This window comes from Zootermopsis nevadensis, unplaced genomic scaffold, assembly GCF_977971745.1.
Source record: "Zootermopsis nevadensis isolate Lab colony 2312 unplaced genomic scaffold, Znev_1.0 Znev_ptg000004l, whole genome shotgun sequence".
In the NCBI taxonomy this organism is placed as follows: domain Eukaryota; kingdom Metazoa; phylum Arthropoda; class Insecta; order Blattodea; family Termopsidae; genus Zootermopsis; species Zootermopsis nevadensis.
Window position 1 is genome coordinate 6,631,546 of NW_028259136.1, and position 20,299 is coordinate 6,651,844.

General features: G+C 41.2%; 2 protein-coding genes across 4 annotated transcripts in view; one reads left to right on the plus strand and one right to left on the minus strand.

The window, feature by feature from the left end:
* The window catches only part of LOC110828757 (uncharacterized), a 161,582-nt gene that overhangs the window by 37,884 nt on the left and 103,399 nt on the right, over positions 1-20,299 (minus strand). The gene's annotated exons all lie outside the window — the stretch shown is intronic.
* LOC110828765 (uncharacterized) overlaps positions 1-20,299 on the plus strand; it is a 101,043-nt gene that overhangs the window by 9,408 nt on the left and 71,336 nt on the right. The window contains exon 2 of the mRNA XM_087342712.1: positions 8,425-8,511. The gene's annotated coding sequence lies outside the window, so the exon portion shown is untranslated. The remainder of the gene's footprint in view (positions 1-8,424; positions 8,512-20,299) is intronic.

A 20,299-nucleotide genomic window follows, 5' to 3' on the forward strand; every position in this document is an offset into this window, starting at 1 on the left:
ATTTCCTAAGCGTCGGAATTACAAATATATTTAGGAATTTTCATGCAATGACGTGTCTCATCGCACGGTTCAACTCTGGACCAATTCCACACAAAGTTCGATCAAATTCTGCATTGCATTTCAGGTTCTCAAGTCCATGAGTATTATGATGACAGGATATGGCTGTCTCCTTCGTAGTTCGCCTACGTTTCAGAGGCCCTTTCACCCTGATGATAGAGGCAGCAAGGACCCATGAAACGTTGGTAAACATCTACCAGACTCCATGGCGTTACAGCCCAGAATACAGCCAACTTTGGGCTAAATGAACAGCGTCTGACGGTGAAGATTACCTGAGGTTTGGTGCAATCAGACAATCGGCCTTCGATGTCACACGTAGCCTCAGAGAAGAGAACTCAGTTGTTATAGAAAGCTTTGCGTGTGCCGCGATATTTATGGAACACGCTTCTCATTTAGATTTCACGTGTCCTTGTATTTCTCGCCACGGAAACGTGACAGTCGATAGTCGATCAGAACACACAGCACCGCCACTTATTCGCTTACGCGTGTCAGTAGGGATCGCCAGGTCTCTTTGTTCGCCCACTCGCACTCCGTCGAACTTCGCCTACCCAAGGTCTGTATTCACTAGCACAACCACCTGATTCGAAACCCTTACATGATCACTACTCGTGATCGCGTTACGGTCTAATTTCACGTTATACATCTTCAGGAACCGCCACGGTGGTCTAGCGGTTAGAACGCTGGGGTCTCGAGTTCGCTTCCCGGCGGTGCCCGAATTTATAACTTGTGTTGGGCAAGGCCGTGGTCTAGGCAACACGGAGTTTTCTTCCGTGGCATCCCAACAATTACTCCATTCACACACAGAAGAAGGCAATGGCAAACCACTTCTGGATAATCTGCCAAGAACGTATATGAACAGGTCCCAGTCCGAGAAAAGGATGGAAGGGTCCTGTTCATATGGACCTGTCGTCAGACAGAACACTACATAATAATAAGATGAGGTGGTCTAGCGGTTAGAACGCTGGCCTTGTAATCCTGGGGTCTCGGGGTCGATTCCCTGCTGTGCCCGAATTTATAACTTGTGTTGGGCAAGGCCGTGGTCTAGGCAACACGGAGTTTTCTTCCGTGGCATCCCAACAATTACTCCATTCACACACAGAAGAAGGCAATGGCAAACCACTTCTGGATCATCTGCCAAGAACGTACATGAACAGGTCCCAGTCCGAGAAAAGGATGGAAGGATCCTGTTCATATGGACCTGTCGTCACACAGAACACTAAAAAATAAAACATCTTCAGTAGTAAAAAAGCATCGTTTAACACATAAAAGCCCAGTGGTAACTATACGTACCACCTACTTTAACAATCAGTGATTGTGCGTTTTGTATTTAAGGGTTTAGAATTTTAATCATAAGGTACAGCTATTATTTCCTTAAACAGCGTTAACCAGTTGATCTTTGTAATGGTGAAGTGATGTGTTTTCTTCGCGGTACGAGTCAACTTCTTATAAATTCAGTGGAGCTTCAGCTTCGAAGGGTTAATTAATAGACAGAGCACTGCACGTAAGTCGTCAGCCTTATCTCTGGCGGAAGGCGATATTACAGGAAAAAAAAGACAGAAAAACTGTGCTCTTTGAAAAACACTGCAATTCAAAAGGTGTCTTCACGGCACAACGAGAAGGTCATTGTTGTATAACGCGATTCTATCCCAATGTTGCGCAACAATGCGTTAGAACAATGGACCGGAGACTGTTACAGACCTGGGAGACACTGGCTGCGGAAAATCTAGGCGATCTGCGAGTCGGTATTCACCGATGCTCTGTGATAATGGAAATTAACTTGTCTTGAAGAGCCTGCATTGATTATACCAGATTTTGCATACGAAGCGTGATTTCGCCTGTTTCAGACTTTCTATATAAACATACCCCTTCAGATACTTAACAATCACGTTTTATAGCCATAGGAACGCATGGCTACCAACATACACTGTTATAGTTTGTGCCCAATCGTAGCTTCTGAAGCAAATGTCCGATTTACAAGAAATTCAGAATAAACATGAAGCCAGTCCAGGCGAAACCCACATTCAAAAGCTCTGGATGAGTTCAATACGTGGTCTTTGATCGCGAAGAGAGATCAAATACTGAAGGTGTTTAAATACAAAAGTGCTAAGTATATTTTGTTGCTAGGAGATCAAGCACGAGTAATATAAGAATGGCGAGAATTACATAACGAGGAGCTTCGTAGTATTTACCGTTCACTTGATACCGTCAGCTGTTTCGCCAACAGAATGAGACGGGACACAAGCTCCGATAATTCAAAATAAACACAAGAAATAACACAAAACCCGACGGAAAATAAATGGAAGGATTGAAAAGAAATTGACAAATCCGACTGTAATAAAACTGAAACAAGAAGGCCTCGAGCGCTGGATGTCCGAACCATGGATTACGACAGCTGCAAGAGAATGGTCAGTCACCTACACGTTACGGCCGCCTTCATTTTCTGAGAGAGGCAATTGTACTCCTGAATAGAAGGCTGGGTGGGATACTGACATATCAGAATAATACCACAAACGACCGTCCACAGAAAAATATCAACGGTTGTTAATTTCTACGCCAGAAGATCCGTTGAAGTAATCCGAGTGTCCGCAGAAATTACGAAACTAAATTAATAAAACTGCATAAGACGTACAGGAATTCCAAGATTATATAATTAATGAAGTACAGTACCAGCTGCCATGCTCTCTTATTTAGCACAGTGCAGAGCGGTTCTTAAATAAAACATCAAGCAGCCCGCGAAAACACTGCATTTCCCAAGTTTAAAAAAAAAAAAATGACGACCACTCTTCTAGATTATTCGCGCTGCATTTGTTTTGCGGCGCATTCAAAGTGTTCTCTTGCATACAGCGAGCCTACGGCGGTGCATTTCCAAATGACTCTTCATTACTTTTCCCTCTTATAGATGTAATGACAATTCCACTTATCATCTTCCTCCGTTTTTAACAAGTAGCGTCTTCGACCTAGATTCACGCTTTGCTACATTCCGACACCGCCACGGGACACACTTTTCGGGCAGCGAAAACGCATTCAGCTAATAAAATAATTCCAGAAGGTGATGTTTCCTACTATTCGAAGTATTTCTTGTATCTCTTAAGCGTGCTACTAGTCCTGCTCATCTTAACTTCGTTTTCATTAACCTGACAACATTCTGTGAAGTGTACATCTTATGAATCTCCTCACTGTGCTATTTCCTTCAGACTTTTATCTTAAACCATTTCTACGTAAAAATATTTCCATCATCACCCTGTTTTCGAAAACCCTGAATCTGCGTCTCTCCCTAAGAGATTAATTTGACACGAAAACAAAACGAGAGAAATTTCATTTCACGAAAGACAGAGACCGATGTTGCCCGTTTAAAGTCCAGTGGTAATTTTGTATACAGGTTGCTTTAACGATCAATACCTCTGTATTTTATATTTATGGGTTTCGTTGCCCAGAATAACCTACCAATATTTCTCTAAACAGCATTAACCACTTGATCTTTGTGTTGAAAAAAAAATGTTGTATTTTCAATGATGCACGAATTGAATTTTCAAATATTAACGCGAGCTTCATTTCATACCTAGAAGGAATATGTTCCCTCATCAGGTTTGCCAACACACTTTATAAAAAGAGTATGCATGGGACCAAACAAGGGGTAACAAGGTAACACAGATTGCATTCAACGGGCAGTAACTGATGCTCTGTTCCAGACGCACGCCTGTCCTTGCCCCTGGAGACCAAACTACGAGCCCAACAAATTCAAGGCGCCTTACGAGTCCCAGCATCCTTCATATAGCATTCCTGTCGAGACTTGATCGATAATCGATTCTAGCCCCTCCAACCCCATTCAAGAGGCCGTGTTTCCGCCACCGTCGACCCTTAAGGCCACACGCTCGACGAATCTCCACTGCCACTACAAAGCGACGACAGAATTCAGGTCTATTTTGTAGGAACGTTAAGCGATTTCCATCCCGCCATTGAAACATCACCCCACACGGTCAGAATCAAGCAGGTTAGCTCAGACGTCTGACAGGTCCTGGTGTTCCCATGTCAAGACGTCACGTACGCACACAAAAGATGACGATGGTCACCTCACCCCTAACACTTTCGCCAGTCCGCAGTACACAAATCATCTTATCAAATCGATCGAAGTTAAATGCTGTTTTCAGAAGATTGGTTGTAGTTATCTGACATATCTACTTGATATATTTTATTTTAAGTTTAAAATTATGATATTAATTGAAGATGAGAACGTCTTACACATTATAAAATAGTCATATACAACAGAATATTGGTACAATATTGTGCATGTCCACCCTCGGCCCAGATATATGACGGATGAGACGATACTAAAAACAAGAAATATTTCTGCACAACCTTCAATCCGAGATCAGGCAACCGTGGTGAAATAAGCAGACATTTCCCTGTGCATCCTCAAAGCTTACGGTGGAAAATCTATCGAATTTCCCCTTTTTACACATCATCGGAAGTAGCCTTCAGTACATAAAATCAATAACGTATTCAAACGAATTCTCTCTCTTGTTATTACAAATAACTGGCCCTTCATTCAAACCCTGGACGAAAGAATAAGGACAAAGCAGACAGAGGCAAGAGAGCAAGGACTAGCATATTAAGGTTTGTCTACGCAGACAAATAGTAAACTGTTCGTCAAAGAATGACGATAAAATATGAAGCAGCTGGTATTTAAAACACATTTGTTCCTAATGTAAGAGGCAGGAGCATTCAAAATGCGAACAATATATGTATAAACTCCAAAAATTAAATTACTTGCCTTTGCTTAATTAAAGAATATAAATTTGTTTATTTGTTTAAATCTTGTCAGTCTAATCACAATAAAATTCCTATTAAATATTAAAATATTACCATAATTACATTTAAATATTTAAATGTTAATTAATATTACCATAATTAACATTTAAATATTTAAATGTAATTATGGTAATATTTTAATATTTAATAGGAATTTTATTGTGATTAGACTGACAAGATTTAAACAAATATATATTTATCACAATATAACGCAACTTTATCATCTCATAAAGAATATAACACAAATTTAAAAAAATTAAAAACAGCGATTAAATAAAACACCAACCAACACTTGTCTATAGGATTTGACGCTTTCGCCGTGGTGAGTTCGAAGATGGTTGTCTTTTAGGCTCTAGCACATTGTGGCCAGGTAAAAGTTTATCAACGTTTCAGGGTAATTGTATCCTGATGACAAGGGCCTCTGAAACGCTGATAAATTTCTACCAGACTACACGGCGCTACAACCCAGAAGACAGCCACCACTGGACCCATGGTTCACTACCAAATTGTCGATCCGCGCTGTTTTATTATATATATGACAGCTGGTTCACATACAGAGGTCAGACTGAAGGACAAGCACCATTTAGGGCGGAAATTGAATCCAGCGCCCCCTGCTGACAGAGTTGATTAACTACACTGCGATTAGCCCCATAGAACAATCGATAGATTTCATGTCAATTAATTTGACAGTTAATTCAAAGCCCGTGAAAGCTAACAGCCTAGAGTAACTCCTTAAGCAATACTGCGGGCCTGAACATAATTACAATAAACATTATTTCTAGGAAAAACAAAGAAAATAATTTATGATTGTATACTTTGGAATAACAGACATTATCGGCAACAAATGAACATTAATCAAAATTAGTTGGGCATGAAATATCACAATGGAAGTGTCTGTACTTTATTGGAGTAACTTTAGCTTTCAGCTCGTGAATTATTTTAGAATTAGATATAACATGTTTTGACATCCACACGGGAACCGGGGACAGGATTCCCTGACTTCGCCATAACTCCCGAAACGTCATCAGACAAACGTCGATCTTTGCAGCTGATTCTGTACCATTAAATAATACAGGCCTACTATTCAATTTCCCCATTACTTGCAGTAATGCAAACATGGACCCCCAATCCACTATCCCAGCCTGAACGGGACCGACTGATAGCTTACGCGCGCGCCTCCCTCGGGAGCTCAGCTCATTACAAAACTTTTGTGAAGATATTGGATGCTCGATGAAACAGCATCCGAGGTAAGCATAGGCTAACCAAACCGTACAGTGCATTACGATAAGCTGGCACAAAGAACTGTCGCCATTTTGAATTCTGGTTATGTGACGTGGCCGGGGGGAGACAAAATGGAGGCAAGGAGAAAGACAGATAAATAGAAATAAAAGAGATAAGAAAGAAGCGCCTTTTCCTTTCATGTATTTTCAATTCATCAATAATAATAATAATTCACTTATACCCAACACAGGATCTCTCATAATCTGACATATCCGCAGGATAAAGACGCGACAAGCAGCGACTAGTTTTATGCGCGTAAGAACAAGAAGACAAAGGTTCACAGATACAGAAAAGGCCATAAAAATTTTCATCGTCTTTCAAGTGTTAAGTTCATTGCTTTACAATTTGCACACAGATGGCGCCTCCGCTCCATTCTAGACCCTCGCCTCTTAAATAATAAATGAGTAAGTACACAGAACGGCTTTTACGGGATGACAGCACTTCCGGGAACCTCGATAGTTCTCGAATTACTCGCTACTCTGGGAGCCATTTAATTTAATAGGCGCTGCTGATTCACAATAATTAATAGCGTGTTATTAGACTTCCTGGTTACACTCACATTTTAGTCGAATTACTGACAACTTAAGTACGGTTATTGTGTGCGTACTTAAGTGCCAGGCATTAACTCCTCATCACTCCTTGACTCTACTTAGCCAGTTTCCCCTAGTCTAGTCCTCCTACAAAGAAAATATCCATTTCCAAACAACCTCACTTCAGCCTTGAAGATAGAGGCAGTATGTTCCTCCGAAACGTTGGTATTTACCTACAAGTCCACGCCGTGCTACTCTCCACGACATCCATTACATGATTATGCAAGTTGTTTTGCACCAGAAACTTGTGAAATTTCCACAAACGTAACAATCACTTCGCTGGAGAAAAATGTTCCAGAAACAATATTAACTATGTAAGACTTGAGGTTCTCACAGCGGTGAGTATGAAGATTTCTGTCTTCTGGGTTGTTCGCTGTGTAGTCTGGTAGATGTTCACCAACGTTTCAGAGGTCATACTGCCTTCATCATCAGGGCGATGAATATGAAGATTTCTGTCTTCTGGGTTGTTGCGCTGTGTAGTCTGGTCGATGTTTACTAACGTTTCAGAGGTCATACTGCCTCCGTCATCAGGGCCCTGATGACGGAGGCAGTATGACCTCTGAAACGTTGGTTAACATCGACCAGACTACACAGCGCAACAACCCAGAAGACAGAAATCTTCATACTAAGAATCGTCCTGATGACGGAGGCAGTATGACCTCTGAAACGTTGGTTAACATCGACCAGACTACACAGCGCAATAACCCAGAAGACAGAAATCTTCAATATTAACTACGTTTCCAAATCAAATAGACTCGGTACGCTCCTGCCGGCTGCGTTGAACGCACGTCGTAAGCCGAGCACGTACATCGAAATTACAATCTTAATTCAAAGCACATGTGAGGGGAAAACCTCAAACTGAGAGTGCCTGAGAAGGATGAAGTGAGAGGATGCTGGAAGAAACTGCACTTCACCGAACAGGCCTGTTATTGGGAGGATCAAATCTCAGAGGAAAAGATGGGCGAGACATGTAGCGCGCATGGGAAACATGAGGGGGAAAAAAATTTGGTTGAGAAGCCTGAAGGAAAGAGACAACTTGAAAGACCTAGGCGTAGATGGATGTCGGGTGTGAGGGTGGTGAATGGATTTATTTGGCTCAGAATAAGAACTGACGGCGGGCTCTTGTGGACAATTTAATGAACAATCTGCTTCCCTAAAAGCAAGGGAATTTTTTGACCACCTTAGCGATAATCAGCTTCTCAAAAATGACTCTGCTCCATGGAGTGTTAGTTCGAAGCAGAGAAAATAAAGTCGTCTGATGTCAACTTTGGATGCCGGCCATGGCTCGTAGCTTAGTCTACGTAATAAAATCAGTTACGTGACGAGACTTGGAAAAAAAGTTCGTAAGCTCTCCATATAATACAGGATGATCCACTTAAAACGCAACCATAACTACAGCAGTAACTGTTAGCTTTGGTGACGTCAATATAAGAAGACAAGCGAGTTGATTTTTAGATTTTGTTGGTTAGGAAGAACTTACAGAACAAAATTTAAGCAGAAGTCGAAGGCACACTAACACTTTGTGTCGCAAAATGTTATCACTTTGCGTATTGTCTGATCTGGCTGTATAAATTCTACCAGCAACTCACTCTTAGTTGGTTAAATGCTGCTTTAAAATAAGTCTGCATTTCATATTTGCTTCATGTGGTTTTCTGTGTAACATTGGTTCCAACTGCTTTGTTTACAGGTTGTATCGTGGGCTCTGCCACCCTCGGCGGCTAACCCGGAAGTACAGCGAACACTCGAGACGTAAGAAGACAAAAGCCACCATTTAGTAAGTTGAACATTTCCAGTCATTAAGTCAGACAAACTGACCTCTTTAATTATTCGTGTTTTTTCCGTCTAATCACAATTGTATATAAATAAAATTTATACATAAGATATTAAAATATCATTTATGATGTACCAAATATGTAAATGATATTTTAATATCTTATGTATAAATTTTATTTATATACAATTGTGATTAGACGGAAAAAACACGAATAATTAAATTTTAATTCACAATATGACGCAATTATATCAACTTACAAACTGACCTCATATATTTGAGAAGTTCATGGCATGCAGTTGGGTTTGAGGCTTTCACGGCCGTGAGTACGAGGATGGCTGTCTTCTGGGTTGTAGCACCTTGTAGTCTGGTAGAAGTTAACCGACCAATGATCATCGCCCTGACGATGGACGCAACAAGGACTTGTGAAACGATTGATAAACTTCTACCACATTACATGGCGCTACAACCAAGAAGACGGCCATCTTCAAATTGGTTCTTATGTTATTTTACGATGCTGTATCAACTTCAGAGTTTATAGGCATCTTAGACTCGTTTAGAGAAATAAATATTCACAACATTGACAAAGAGTCGCTTAAAATGGATCTCAGGGAAATCTGGTTGGGCGGCATTGGATTCATTTGGATCAGAATAGGGACCGGTGGCGGGTTCCTGAGAACACGTCAATGAACCTTTGGGTTTCATGTGAAGTGGGGAAGTTATTGAGTAGCTGAGAGTACTATCGGCTTGTCAAGAAGGACTGTGCTCCATGCAGTTAATTAATTAGTTAGTTAGTTAATTTGTTTAATGAAGGTTGGTGTCAGTCGGTTCACGCCACGTTCACAGAGCCAGTAGAATTAAGTCCATAACTTCACAGTCTATTTATCAAAAATATCTAACGCTTTAAGACCCAGTGGGAACTTTGTGTACCACCTGCTATTACAATCAGTAAACAGAATTTTATATTTATGGGTCTTGTATAATTCTCGGTGTAAACAGGGATTATTTCCGTAAACATCATTAAAAAAATGATCTTTGTAATGTTGACGTGTTGTGTTTTCTCTGTGGTACGGACTAATTTATTAATTATTATTTAGACGAGCTACGGCTTAAGAGGATTAAACAGTTTTTAATACTCAAAGGTAGAAAGACACAGGCGTCGACTCTTTACCGCTCGAAAATTGTGGTCATGGATTCGAATCTCACTCGAGACACGACTGTATGTTTTTCTGTGTTTTGCTGTCCTGTGTTTGTAGAGGTTTTTCGTACGGCTGATCCCAGCCCAAGGGGTCTTGCTGAGTGTGTAAACAGATTAATAATTCCATAAATCATTCCGAAATGTGCAAGTCCATACGGTTTAGTCCGCAAACGCTGAAGACGACGCAGAAGACGTTTCGCTACATAAAGCAGTTTCCTATGATGCGCAAAATATGTTTCCATACCACGAGTTTCTGAAAGAAGTTACATAATCAGGTCTCCGAGCTTCCTATTCGTTTTTATGGCTAGCGTTACGATATATTTATCAAGTCGTAAAATTTTACTTGCAGTATTCGAGCTAGGATACATTACGTGTGGACACAACTTTGCCATTCAGGGCCCAAAGAAGCTTCCCGCTGTGTAAAGTACTCGGCTGAATATACAAAAATCAAGATACTTTATGTAGTCACTAAAGACAACTACAAATATTTGGGTACGACACTAAGAAGTCGCATAACTGCTCCTGAAATGAAACGTGATGGATGAGCATTTCCTTGCGATTGCTATGGAAACTAACATTACCAAGTTCTATTTAGATATTCCGCGAAGATATGAAAGAAGTTTAAACGGGAATTTCAACCCAGAGGCAATGAGGTGAGCGAGGCTGCGTGGCGAAGGTTCTGCGCTGTTTCAATTGAAAAACTTGGAAACTTTGTGCCTATAATTCAACAAGTTCCATCTCGGCCTTCAGACCAAACACTTCAGCTTCAAAAATGTGACGTGGAAATAACGGAATAAAATGGCCCCCCTTTTCAACATCCAAAGCAACAGACCTATTTTCACAAAAAATGTACGAATCTGTCAGCCTTCTGAGATAACTCACCGTGTAGTCTCGTAGAAGTTTTCCGACGTTTCAGTGACACGTAATATCTGCCAGACTACATGGCGCAACATCCCAGGTGACAAGTCATCTTCATACTTACGTGATATCTCTCGTAATTCATCACCATGAACAATCAAATCGTTGTCTACTATATTCTAGCTAGACTGTACGAGAAACATACCAAAGTTCCGGTCTCCCCCCCCCCACCCCCCAAGGCGAGAGAGATGCGGGAACGTTCGCAATTCGAGATACGGGGCAGATGGCGCTGACCTCAACCGGACTGTGTATAAAAGGTGCAATTGACCGACCGAGGAATTTCCAGCTTCAACCCTTCTGCCCAGAATTCCAGAAACACTGCATTTGTTCCACTGAAATAAACTATTGTGGCTGATCCGCAGGTTCGGGGTGTCACAGTCCCACTACGTTCAGATTCCATAATCAGCCCCGTCAGACGCTCGAAACGTTCATCTGAACTGTTACATTAACACTAAACAGCTCCATCCCTCAACGGAAAGATTATTAAGATACCTGAGACACGCGTTATAAGGGATTGCATATTCACAAGTAATTTTTTTATTATTATTATTATTATTAGTGTTCTGTCTGACAACAGGTCCATATATTATGAACAGGATCCTTCCATCCTCTTCAGGTTATGAGGGACCTGCTCATAAATACATATACATATATTCTTGGCAGATGATCCAGAAGTGGTTTGCCATTGCCTTCTTCTGGGTGTGAGTGGAGTAATTGTTGGGATGCCACGGAGGAACCGGGGAAGCCCCCGGAGGAAAACTCCGTGTTGCCTAGACCACGGCCTTGCCCAACACAAGTTATAAATTCGGGCACCGCCGGGATTCGAACCCGGGACCCCAGGATTACAAGGCTAGCGTCGCACGTCATAAGTAGAAAAATGCAGTATCTCATCTTCAGTAACCAGAATTCGGCCCAACGTCCATCGTCGATAACTTTATTCAACATGCGTTATGTTTTGTTTTCACATGCAAATACCTGCGCAATTATTCAGAAGTATGTAAATTACTATCTTTCGGGATAAAGCATGTTTTTTTTAACGTTTTAACCAAGAGAAGAGAGGTTTACCATTTACTGTCAGACTTCTTACTTTGTCGTAATTCAGAATTGTACACAAGACTTGCAGCTGAGCGTTCGTGTTAAGATTGCTAGCTCAGCGAATCCTCCCAAAAACAAACAACACAAAGTCGTCTGTCTTTCTTTAAGTCACTTTACTTTACTGGTGTATAAGCAACTGCCCGCTCTATCCTAAAACTGAGTGACGTCATACTTATTCATACGCGTGCTTAATCACATGACGACGCTCCTCGATAAATAATTTTGTGAGGTTTCTAAATGTAAAATTTACGACAACGTTAATTCCGTTGAGTGTGGTTGTGCGGATAAAGGCCAAAGTTCAGGTATGAGACATGCGAAACTAATACCACACCTCGCATTAGTTGTGCTTATGTGACAGCATGTACCAAACGTTATCATAAGCCCTGTCTCTTGATCTGTTTAGGTCGTAATATTTATTTATTTATTTATTTAGTGTTCTGTCTGACGACAGGTCCATATGAACAGGATCCTTCCATCCTTTTCTCGGACTGGGACCTGTTCATATACGTTCTTGGCAGATGATCCAGAAGTGGTTTGCCATTGCCTTCTTCTGTGTGTGAATGGAGTAATTGTTGGAATGCCACGGAGAAACCGGGGAAGCCCCCGGAGGAAAACTCCGTGTTGCCTAGACCACGGCCTTGCCCAACACAAGTTATAAATTCGGGCACCGCCGGGAATCGAACCCGAGACCCGAGACCCCAGGATTACAAGGCCAGCGTTCTAACCGTTAGACCACCTCATCTTATTATTATTTAGTGTTCTGTCTGACGACAGGTCCATATGAACAGGATCCTTCCATCCTTTTCTCTTCTCGGACTGGGACCTGTTCATATACGTTCTTGGCAGATGATCCAGAAGTGGTTTGCCATTGCCTTCTTCTGTGTGTGAATGGAGTAATTGTTGGGATGCCACGGAGGAAAACTCCGTGTTGCCTAGACCACGGCCTTGCCCAACACAAGTTATAAATTCGGGCACCGCCGAGAATCGAACCCGAGACCCCCAGGATTACAAGGCCAGCGTTCTAACCGCTATATATGATAAATAAATTATGTTACACCGTCCTGAACGAAAACAACCGAGTAGAAACATAACAAAATTGAAGGTATGATATTAATATCAATTCATTGTTTATAAATTATTAACAGACTAGTTTACAAACCTCTGAAAGAGTAGCAACTCGATTCTTTGTCACCGAAATGCTTAATTGCATTTGTCAGCGTTCAACGTAAAGAACCTTTAATCCTCCTGATGAAATTAGCTTGAAAGACACGAAACGAATGTCCTGAAATTGGAAACGTGATTTTTATGAAATACGAGAAGATCGAAACTCAGAAAAATGAAAATATACGCAATTAAAGTAGCAGCTGTCTAATAAAGAGACCACTGCAACTCTGAGCTCCAATGAACAGGGCGAAAAACAATTTCCGAACAAACTTAAAGGAGAAACAAAAACAGCTATTGGCAAACCACAGACCACATCAGGTTCACGTGTAGCCTTTTATATTCCACAGAAGAGTTTAGTGTGGTACAAATGAAACAACAAGGAAAATCATTGTAGAACACTTCAGACCAGGAACGTCGACACAGAATATCTGAAGATGAGACGGAATCTTGCGTCTTCGAGAACTTGGTATCCGCGTAAAAATCCACACAGCGTCATGCTGTATGGACTTACACCCCAAAGGCAAACAGAGACAGCTGATTTTAATTTTATCTTGGAATTTATTTAATAGCTGAGCTTGAAATGGACTATTCTTAATGAGGGTTTTGCCCATGGCTACCAGCGTGCAGGCAGCAACGTGGCCGCTCTTCAGCCCAAAGACTTCTTCGTACTAAATAAGATAATAGCCGAAGACATGCAGATGTTGGCTCGAAACATGGGCAAATTGCCTTGTAAAATATTTATGTAAGGGCATGCGATATGCAAACGGAACGAGACAGCATGAGAGCTGGGTTTTTAAAAGCTTGAAGTTGAAACAAAACTGAGACACACAACTTAAGTTTCAAAATAACAAATTATGAAGCAGAATGTTTGCAGAACAATCTTCAGAGAAATAAATGTAGCTAAATTGATTATGGGGTTGTTAGAAAATCGGGAACGTTACCAACAGTGACCAGACCGCCATGGGCAACGACATGACGATGTCTCAAGCATTTCGTGCACAGCGACACCATAAGCCTCCAAGCAAAAATGTAACACAAAATATATCAACGTAAAGGTTATTAATTTCATCATAATATCAGACCAGAGATGATAACACATTCTTTAATAATATATAACTTGGCGTCAATAATATTAAGTTTACAAGTTATATCGAATTAATTTGTATAAATCTTACTGCAGTAAGCATCACTAAAACGTCGGTAAATTTTTATGAGATTACACGAAAAATATCCCAAAAAGCAACTTCGTACTCGTCGCCTTGAGAATCTAAAAATTCACATCTTAAAATTCCCTCGTAAACCGGAGAATCTTTGAATGGCCAAAGTTTGCCATCCCTCCTTCCATCGTAATGACCCGATACTCATTTGTTTCTTACTCTGTACAGCCCTCAATACATTTTTTTTTGCAAAATCTCAGCTTAAATATCAAAGAAAACGAATTGGATTTTGTGTGGCAAGTGTTGTGATAAGCTTGATAAATCCAAATCTAAAACTTCTTGACGATGGTGAAGAGTCAATTGAATAAAAATTTACTTGGATATTATCCATCGTCTAGTAATAAAACCTAAAAAACGTAAAAACGACGTTTCGGAGATGAGACTCTATCTCCGTCTTCAGGTTCCTACTCAGTTGGGCCCACTAGATAGAGCTAATCCCTATCTCCGGACAAATTAAAAAAGTGAAAGTCCCAGAATAAAAAGGCATAACTACACCATCCATCCGTGGCTTTATCGTGTTTAACGAACTTTATTTCTACTATTTACTTTTTTACGTCCCACGGATGGATGGTGTAGTTATGCCTTTTTATTCTGGGACTTTCACTTTTTTAATTTGTCCGGAGATAGGGATTAGCTCTATCTAGTGGGCCCAACTGAGTAGGAACCTGAAGACGGAGATAGAGTCTCATCTCCGAAACGTCGTTTTTACGTTTTTTACGTTTTTATTACTAGACGATGGATAATATCCAAGTAAATTTTTATTCAATTGATAAATCCAGGACAGCTTTCAATAAGAGAGTAGGCAAATTCAGCGACAGGTGTTATGTCCAAGTTACTGGTTTCATTTTGTTTGGAGAAGATGCCACAAACAGACACACAATACACACACACACATGTTAGCTGTGTCAAGGATTTGGGGGAAGAAAAACACTGGTTCGCCTGTCCCTATTTCCTAAGTACGGAAACGAGAACGACTGTCTGCATGTATACGAGTATAAACAAGGGCCGAAAGAATCTCCAATTTCCCTAGTACAGAACACAGTTCAAGCAGAGTTGAACGTGATTCCGTATGACTCAGGGGTTTACAAAGAATTCCGGACGGAAGGCCAATTTCACACATGTGAAATGTCAGGTTCCGAAAGCGGGGAATATTAGGATGGCTGTCTTCTGGGTTGTTGCGCCGTGTAGTCTGGTAGAAATTTACCGACGTTTCAGAGGTCATACTGCCTCCATCATCAGGGCGATGAGTATGAAGATTTCTGTCTTCTGGGTTGTTGCGCTGTGTAGTCTGGTCGATGTTAACCAACGTTTCAGAGGTCATACTGCCTCCGTCATCAGGGCGATTCTTAGTATGAAGATTTATGTCTTCTGGGTTATTGCGCTGTGTAGTCTGGTAGAAATTTACCGACGTTTCAGAGGTCATACTGCCTCCATCATCAGGGCGATGAGTATGAAGATTTCTGTCTTCTGGGTTGTTGCGCTGTGTAGTCTGGTCGATGTTTACCAACGTTTCAGAGGTCATACTGCCTCCATCATCAGGGCGATGAGTATGAAGATTTCTGTCTTCTGGGTTATTGCGCTGTGTAGTCTGGTAGAAATTTACCGACGTTTCAGAGATCATACTGCCTCCATCATCAGGGCGATGAGTATGAAGATTTCCGTCTTCTGGGTTGTTGCGCTGTGTAGTCTGGTCGATGTTTACCAACGTTTCAGAGGTCATACTGCCTCCATCATCAGGGCGATGAGTATGAAGATTTCTGTCTTCTGGGTTATTGCGCTGTGTAGTCTGGTAGAAATTTACCGACGTTTCAGAGGTCATACTGCCTCCATCATCAGGGCGATGAGTATGAAGATTTCTGTCTTCTGGGTTGTTGCGCCGTGTAGTCTGGTAGAAATTTACCGACGTTTCAGAGGTTTCTGCTGCCTACACCATCAGGGTGATCACCGTGCGCCACAACTCAGCAAACTATGTAATGCTCGAAGATTTCTGTTCTTATATTATGACTCAAAACAGTTGTAGAGGTTATTTAACGCCGATCGATATGGAAAAATGGTTATGTACGGTGGACCGGCATTAATGTGGAAGAGAGGTTGTGGCCGATTTTATACTGTCATCCTAACAGTGTCGCGGAGGGGAACTCAAGAGGATACCAGCCGAAACTTGACTGAGTACAAAGTGAGGTAACCAGGTTGATCGCGTTATATATCGCAGAGACAGAGGGAGGTTTCAAACAGAACTCTGCTGCTTTCAGGCGGACTCCATCGATGGAACATACGAAACTCTGGCAACGAGACTAAAGTTCGGATTTCCTCGGGGATTTACAAGCACGGATGAGTGTGTGGACCCCTGACCCTGAGAGCAATGCTCTGCAGAACATGAAGCCATGTTACCATGGCAATGACGTCCTCAAGAGTGACGTCATCAAACATTATACAGTTGCTAGACAGCAAAAATCAAGGGACATTTAAATTTCATTAACCGCTAAACTGAACGTGTACATGGGAAGTTCGTCTGCCGGTCTGTTAATAGTTTAACCTTCAAAAGTAATAACCAAATTTCGATTAAATGTGATACTGAGAGTCCACGTAAGATCGTCGGTACATGTAGCACGCATGGAAGTGAGCGTTTAATCTCATATCACTTACATTCTTCCTTTTACACAACACATTTGACTTTGTATCAAATTTGTATTACATTTACAAGGCCAGCAGACTCAATACAAGTAATATTTTTCGATCAGTAACATGGCTTTCGACTCTAAAACTTGTAAAGGCCGTTACTATTCAAAAAGTATCATGGCGGCAGTATGCTCCTCTGAAACGTCGGTCAGTATCTATCAGATTACACGACGCAATATCCTAGAAGCCATCTTCCTGCTTCTGTGTTATTCATGTTAATGTTTAAACGGTACTATTCCTTCATCTTCATTTTTCTTTTGTGAGAGAAAACAGAATACTTTTCTACAATACTTTGTACTTATGTAGGGCTGTACACATAATTATATAAGTTATGAAGTAATATATATTTAATTATCAGCAGCATGATATTTTTTCCGTTAATTATTTTAATACAATTTCGAGAAACATTCTCGTTGTTACATTCTACAGTACTTAATCTGTTAAGAAAACTTACGTGGGTCTGCGCACAACGCACTCACCAGAGACCAACTACAGAATGACTGCCGTGGATTACCTGCATCTGATTTGCGTTGTGCAATTGGGTGCTGCCATCTGACCTGTAGGATTCTATTATTACTTCGAATATAGGATTACAATTATTTTTCTCGTAAAGTTCTGTATATATGTATTATATTTACCACGCCCTTCTGTTTACATCTGGTATATTCAATGAATTTAGAATTTGTGGTTTCCACACCGTGTAGTCTGGTAGAAGTTGACAAACGTTTCTGAGGTACTTTCTGCCTCCATCATCAGGGCGATTAGTTATCTCGCTGACGATGGAGGCAGCAATGACCTCTGAAACTTTTGTTTACTTTTACTAGTCTACACAGAAATACAATCTAGAAGACAGCCATCTTTGTTGAATATAGCCTACTGTTTACATTTCCGTACGAATGATAAATGTTTATCGTACATTGTGTGAATTTGGATGTTTCTTCGTCGGTTATCGTGACTTGGTAACGTTCACTGCGCCATTTGACCAATGTACTTATAGGGTTATTTGTTTTATTTGTAGTGTTCTGTCTGACGACAGGCCCATATATTATGAACAGGATGCTTCAAACCTCTTCAGGTTGTCAGGGACCTGCTCATACATATATACATTCTTGGCAGAGATGATCAGAAGTGGTTTGCCATTGCCTTCTTCTGTGTGTGAGTGGAGTAATTGTTGGGATGCCACGGAGAAACCGGGGAAGCCCCCGGAGGAAAACTCCGTGATGCCTAGACCACGGCCTTGTCCAACACAAGTTATAAATTCGGGCACCGCCGGGAATCGAACCCGAGACCCCGGGATTACAAGGCCAGCGTTCTAACCGCTAGACCACCTCATCTTATTATTATTTAGTGTTCTGTCTGACGACAGGTCCATATGAACAGGATCCTTCCATCCTTTTCTCGGACTGGGACCTGTTCATATACGTTCTTGGCAGATGATCCAGAAGTGATTTGCCATTGCCTTCTTCTGTGTGTGAATGGAGTAATTGTTGGGATGCCACGGAGGAAAACTCCGTGTTGCCTAGACCACGGCCTTGCCCAACACAAGTTATAAATTCGGGCACCGCCGGGAATCGAACCCGAGACCCCCAGGATTACAAGGCCAGCGTTCTAACCGCTAGACCACCTCATCTTATTATTATTTAGTGTTCTGTCTGACGACAGGTCCATATGAACAGGATCCTTCCATCCTTTTCTCGGACTGGGACCTGTTCATATACGTTCTTGGCAGATGATCCAGAAGTGGTTTGCCATTGCCTTCTTCTGTGTGTGAATGGAGTAATTGTTGGGATGCCACGGAGAAACCGGGGAAGACCCCGGAGGAAAACTCCGTGATGCCTAGACCACGGCCTTGCCCAACACAAGTTATAAATTTGAGCACCACCGGGAATCGAACCCGGGACCCCAGGCTTACAAGGCTAGTGTTCTGACCGCTAGACCACCGTGGCGAACCACTTATAGGGTACAGTCAAGGAATTTAACTTCCGTGTGTACACCACTTCCGTTATGGTTCTATTTGAACATAAATATTTACATCCCGTTTTCCTAATGCGGAAAGATATCTTTCTATCATCTTTAAATAGTTTTATTACAGGTTTTGTTTGTCTCTCTGCACAGGAAAACTGCGTGCTTGCAGTAACTGTTATTTGTTTCGAAGTGTACATCAATTATTTTATGGGCAATGCAACAATTCCTCTCCTGGTATTTTCTGGTTTAAATAATAACTGCCACATCAGTACTATTTTAATATATTTGTGACATTAAATATTTATTTCATGTTTGCCTCTGCAGAGATATTGAATGTTTTTATCCGGATCACGGTTTAATTAATACAAACAGATAAAATGATGTTGTGTATGGCAACATCAGAGGTACTGATTTCTCTATAAATAATAAAATTTAATGGTTGTGGTTATTTTCTACTGATAGGTCGAGAATGTCGAATTAATTTTCATGTTCTCTTTCCGTGCTATATTTTAATGTCCTGCACTGCGCGTACTTTATCTGAGATTGGATAGCCACGTAACACGAATGAGTATAAAAATAATTGGGTGATAATGATGATGATTCCAATTCAAGTCTGAAAGGGGACTGTGCGTAGCCATGGAGTTTGAGGTCTCGGGTTCGAATACCCCCTAAGAAATTAATGTTCTGCTCATCAACCCTACGCATCAATCAATCCTAATACTCCTACAGTGTCAAGTTCATTTCCTAGAACTAAAACCGGTTGGCTGACGTCTGACACGTACGTGTAGATTAATACGACTGTCCTCTCGAATTATGCCGCGTGTAGTAAGATATTTTCCAAAGTTTCGGAAGTGTTTACTGCCTCCATCATCAATACGGAGATGATGGAGGCATTAAGCTCATCTGAAACGTCGGTCGATATCTACCAAACTACATGGTATAACAGCTATCTTTATACTCGTCGCTATGAGAATCTGAAATCTCACCTGACATGTAGATGATGGGAAATATTCACTATTCTTTGTTACAATTCCACCCTCTGACGAACCAAGAGCCTTCAATAAACAAAGAAATATAGAGACTGCAACAGTGTGTTAAGCCGGAACTACTTACAATTCTTGCATTTCCTCACTCCCTTAGTGATATAAGGTAGCAAGCGAGACGGCTTTCTGCAAATAATGCAGTGTCGTTAAATACACAAAAAGAAACAATGCTAATCAACAGGTAGAAAAACAAACGCCGCGTTCGACTACGAAAATAAGTGAGGGCAAACTTCGCAGAAAGAACTGAGTTTTGAAATAAAACTTCACACCGCATTCAACTTCCTGGAGGGAGCAGAGAGTTCCAGCAGCGAGAGAGAGAGAACGAGCAGACCCAGAAGTCAGCGTTTTCTCCCCCTAAGGCGTCGTTTCAAACAAAACCAAAAGTATTTTATTATTCTGGAAGAAAGTTCCTCGTGTTCTGCAAACAGAGCAGTCCGCAACTCCAACTGAACCGCTCTACAATGCAAGCGGCTTTGGGCACAAACTTATCTCATTCAACAAATTAAACAAGC